Raw genomic sequence first — 6,000 nt, 5'->3', positions numbered from 1 at the left:
CCAAAAATCTTTATCTTTATTATCCAACCCTGCCACATTCCAGATAGCTATTTTCACTCTTTACCCCCCCACGACCTCTCCTCTCCTAACTTACTCCTCACAATTTTCTTACATTCCCTTCCCCCTTTCCTCTGTGACCGAACATGCCTTAGAAAATGCGAAAATCCCGGGAATATTAATTAAAGCTTACGTTTTGATGTTAACACGGTCGCCAGGTCGGTGGTATACTTCGCCGCCAAGGTGTGGACTCGGCCTCGCCCTTAGGATGGCCGCACCGGGATCTTCTGAGAATCTCCTTTAATTATGGGAAGTCCCTCGCTCGGATGTGTCCCTAAGCTTCTGGAACCTCGCTATAGCTGTCCTGTCCTCGGAAAGTTGTCCTATCTGGATAGCGTGGGATGACGCAATTTCCCGCCTTGAAGATGGACTCGTCCGGGAAGGATATTAGGGTCGCACAATAAATAATATGCCTCACTTGTAATTTTCACCATACTCTGCTTTTATTTATAACAGCATATTTTCTCACGCACGCACACGGATACGTTGGCTGCGTCTTATTGCGTAATATATGCTTGTTCGTTTCTGGCCTCTCGCACAACGTGATTACGGAAATTCACTAATATTTAACGCGTCGCGATAATTACGCGGAAAAACTGCCCTTGGCGATAACTCGCGGGTGGTGTCGCGAAATGCTAATGATTACGCGCCCGTTACTGCTATCACACTAATTACGTATGTGAATTACGCGGGAACTCGAGAGAAGCACGTCCGTACTCTCCAAAGTTCGTAGGCAGACCTTTAGTTAGGGGACGCCAAGCCATTCGTTCCAGATTCACTCCCCACCTTGATGCTCCTCGATTGGCTCGTTGTTGTTAGGCGTTGTTGTTAGCGTTGTTGTTTGTCTCTTCGCCAATCGGCGAGCATCAAGAGGTTGTCTCTTTCATACTAAGCATCCCTCTTACTCGCACGCCATGGGGTCGCATGCGCAGATGCCTGCCATGGCGTTCCGCACCTTATGGTACGTTTGTACGCAATGCTAAAGCCTCAGGTCCATTCATTAATTAATAATTCTGACACATCTCTTCAGAATCTTATGCGCTGCTAATTTCAGCGTCTGTTACATAAAGTTACTTATGCAATAAAGCATTTTATCCCTTAGATGGGATTATCTCGCTCGTTTATGAAAACGAAGGTTCTCATTGGCCAGCGGACTTGAGCCTCTATATAACTATTCAAACACATAAAATAATAATTACTCGAGTGAATTTAGCTCGATACAAAATTAAATTAACAAAAATTACCCGTTTGACTCACGGTGATCTCATAAACTTCCCACGTAATCACTGAAATCCCTCGCGGTCTCTCTGAGACTGTAATTACAATTAATACATAGTAAATAAAATCCAACCACTGTATTCGGAAATACAGCGTTATCATACTCGGGATTTCAACGATTATGCGTTCTGCAATGCGCCTATGGTACATAGCGCTCTGCCCGGATCACGACCATGGGCATCCTAACCTCGTCCTGTCAATGCACGCAGGCCGGGTTGCCTACTTGTCAGGGGCCTTTCGCGACGTCGTTCGTCTCACGGCGTTGTTCCCGTCGCGCTCCCTGTAATTCGGATCGGGTCTTTTCTCAATCTCACAGTTGTTATGAGTGACACACTCATAACGATAAGGTGTCAGTAACACGATGACGTAAGTCGGTTAGCTGCAGTCAGCTACGAGCGCATCGCGCGAGGTTTCGCGCAATCCGCTCGACAATTAGCGCAATGCTCCTTAGACAGCACTTGCTGTCTAAGCAATAATTTGGAATACTGACCGATTTACGCCCTTACGCAATCCTCCCCTTCTTTCGATCCAACTACCGAATTATCGGATATATTAACCGGTGAAAGAAGGTGAGGAGCGGGTCAATCCGAAGTAGACAAACTAAGACTACACACGACACTCTGCTTTGCGGGGTCGTGTATCGCCGAGATAACTTATTGTAAATACACAACCACGACACGCTGCCTTGCGGGGTCGCGATCTATTCACTGTAACTGAATACAAGAATAAAAGTGTTCAATACAACTAACGGTGTGAGTGACCAAATACCTTCCTCGCGAGATCTCTGGCAGCGATCCCAAATCGTACTCACAACGAAGGGTACAACACAGTATATTTTAATAAACATAATGTGCTCTTATATTAGCCACAAAATAATAACAGATACATTTATAATGTACATGCGTTAACAAAATAACTGAACGTAATATCATAATTTGAACAAACGTATATATATTTCTAGCGATTTTGCGTTACAATAGGTTTTCGCGTCGCACGCTTTTACACGCGGTCTCACACACGCATGCATACTCGCTCGCTCGGCTTTGGTGTCTCGTGCGGTTGCCTTTACGAGTAACAAAAATATAATTAATAAAATAAACAAATTTTAGCTTCACAAATATAATTAAAATACTGCGTTCTTCGTACGCGAAATGTAAAACGCTCGCATTGTCTTTATTTATAACTCGACGAACTGAGATGCGGGGGGAATGCCCTCCTCGTCGTCGCTCTGGTTTCCCCCTCGTGGGGTGGTCGTCTCGGCGTCTGCCGGCGGATATGACTCATCCGGCTCGGCGCATTTGCTGTCATCCTCGGGGTCGGCGTCGGTTCGCTCGTCCGCGTTCTCGGCGATGTCGGCAATGGTCTCCTCCGCGGCTCGGCTCCGGTATCTCCCGTCGTCCGGTCGCTCGTCGGCCTCGGGTTCATCCTCGTCACGGCGATGGAGAGGTCTCGGATCGGTGCGAGCGTGGCAACGCCAGGCGGCTGCACCTCTCCTCAACTCACCTTTCTCATTCCTCAAAACTTCCTCCTCTTCATCCCACTTCCACCAACAATCTCCTATCCTAATCCTAACCATACCTTCTTTCCCTTCTCTTCTTCTACTCTTGCTATCCTTTCCAACCTCTATCTCATTTTCCTTTCCTTCCAAGTCCAGTCTTCCATAATTCTTTCTTTCCTCCCCTTCAGAATCTTCTTCTTACTCCACACCTCTTTTCTCTGTTCCTTACTCTAACTTCACCCAAACCATCTTTTTCCTTTTTTGTTCTCCTCTCCTATTCTCCTAACTCCTTTTACCGTCACTTCCGCTCCTATCTCCTTGAACACCCTATCCACCGCCTCCTTCTTATTCTCATCCTTAACCTCTAAACCCTTAATTAGCAAATTCTTCCTTCTATCCTCTCTTTCCTTCATCTCTATTCTTCTCTATCTTCTTGACCTTTCTCTCACATACGCTATTTCCTCCTACTTCTATCTTCTCTATCTTTTTCTTTAACTCTTCCTGCGCTTCTAATAACTCTTTTCTTTCTCTTTCCCATCTAAATTCTCTCTCTTTAAAATCCTTAATTTCTTTTTTTAACGTCTCTAGTTTTTCTCTCATTTTTCTTTCCTGCTCTTTCATAATCTCCTTCAACTCCTCTTTCATTTCTGATCTAACTATCCTTAAATTCCCTACAATCTCCTCTTTTCAATCTCTTAATTTTCTATCCCATTTATCTTCATCCTCTCCCGCCGGCGATCTAGCTATTCTTTTACTTCCCCTAACACTATCAATTGAAGGAGTGAGTTCCAGATGCGCACAGTAATAAACGGACACAGCAAGCTGAGTGAAACGGACACAGTAACAAACGGACACAGACCAAACGGACACAGTGCGAAACGGACACAGTAACAAACGGACACAGACCAAATGCGCACAGAGCGAAACGGACACAGTAACAAACGGACACAGACCAAATGCGCACAGAGCGAAACGGACACAGACCAAATGCACACACTGCAAATGTGCACGGACCAAATGCATACACGGAAAGTCGCAAACCCATGTGATGCAGTGAATGCTTTGCACGCACACACACACACACACACACGGGGGGTGCAAGGGGAGCCTTCGGCCCCCCTTCCGCACCCACCCCGTCCAAGTCGCTAACCTATGTGGACTTTACTCTGCTTGCAATGTACATGGATTGCATTTGGTCCGTGCGCACGTGCAGTGTGCGCATTTGGTCTGTGTCCGTTTCGCTCTGTGCGCATTTGGTCTGTGTCCGTTTGTTACTTTGTCCGTTTATTACTGTGTTTGTTTGGTCTGTGTCCGTTTGTTATTGTGTCCGTTTCACTCAGCCAGCTGTGTCCTTTTATTACTGTGCGCATCTGGGACGCTCCCAATTGAAGTACAGCTGTCACTTTTATCTCGATTCATACTTCCTATCGCGATTGTTTCTGCTATGAATCCGCCTCAACTCTCCTCTACCTCTCCACTCTGTGACCAGGCGGCGCGCTTGCTCCCCACTCTCCCGCACGCCCGTCTTCTCACTACTTATTCTCTGCTTCAACTCTGTTATTGCCCGGCTCTCCTAATTACTACGCTAATTCGCTCCTATCCTTTTTTCCTACACTTTATTATCCACCCACACACTCCTCTCTCTCACCTTCAACCACACCCTGCTATCCTATCCTCCCCTACGCTCTCTTTCACCTCTTTTTACACTCAAATCACTGTCCGAAAATACACACGTCTAACTTACTCTGGCCCGGAAACGGAAGTGAGGCAATTACTTATGTTTTAGTTTATTTATATTTTACATGTAAACATATAATTCTGCTTTAAATATCTTTTTATGCAAGTCAATAAAATTTTTTAAATAATATATATATATATATATATATTTCCATCATTTTCAAGACTTGCTTGTTTCGGTCCATATTATGGCGCCATAATATGAACCGAACCGAGCAAAGTCATAAAAACTATGGAAACTCATACAGCACAGAAATATCGCAGCAACATTGCAGAAATATTTCTTTGCAAGTTTGCAACATTGCAGCAATGTTGCAAAATGTTGCTGTAACATTGTTACAATATTGCAGCAACGGTAAATTATTCGTTATAGAAATATTACAATGTGATATTGTAATAATATTACAATGTAATGTATATATTATAATGCTTTGTAATATGATCATAATAATTAGCATTTTACATTTTAACAATCTGTCGGATATTTGTGAACAAGTTCCAAACATTAAGAAAGCAATATTATATAAACAAACTTACAATGCGCTATTCAATGTATTTTGTGTGTGTGCGTGTGTGTTATAAAATAAATATAGTTATGGTATAGAATTAGTTATAGAAGAATGAATATAATTTGCCCACGTTCAGAATGGTCACGCGTAAATTTGATCACGTCCGAAACGGCTACGTTCGAAATGGCCACGTTCGGAAATGGTCACGTTTGAAATGGCCACGTTCGGAATGGCCACGGAATATGTTGCACTAGGTTCGAAGTGGCCATTTTGAATGCTCCCGTTACAGAATAAATAGAAGAAATAATATATAGAAGCAAATCAAAATTCATCTGTGATATTTGGCACGGATAGCAATTTAAGCATCAGCCAAGCATTTATTTTAAGCAGCGAGATGCTGCATGCGAATCGCAAAAAATTAACGATGCAATGGTATCTTCCGAAAAAAACCGTTTCAATTCGACGATTTTCATTTCTCACTAAGAATTTTTATTCAAGATTATTAGGTTGTGATCGAACAATTTTCGCTATCGGTTGCAAGATTAGGTTAGATAAAATTTATATCATTACAGTTATACCATAACCAGATTTTGTTAGAAATGTAATAATGCTATTTTACATATGTTCTTTTTCTTGCTCCTCATTTAACTCCTTATATATATAACATTATAAAATGTGCATACCTCTATTTCTTTTTAATGTGCAGCTACCAGTTACACTAGTCGCTACTGACACATGCGCGGGAAGAGCTACAGGCCAAGTCTGTTTTTTGTTACTGAACCAATGTACACTCGTTGCACTTAAAATATGATAAAAATATTTAAAATTTTAAAAGTTTTAAAGTGACAAAGAAACTTTTATATAATAAAGTTTAACGATAAGACAAAATAATATGCACGTATATATATTTAAACATGAATA

Source organism: Monomorium pharaonis, chromosome 1 (genome assembly GCF_013373865.1).
Source record: "Monomorium pharaonis isolate MP-MQ-018 chromosome 1, ASM1337386v2, whole genome shotgun sequence".
Classification (NCBI taxonomy): Eukaryota; Metazoa; Arthropoda; class Insecta; order Hymenoptera; family Formicidae; genus Monomorium; species Monomorium pharaonis.
Note: the sequence above shows the minus strand (reverse complement) of the source record.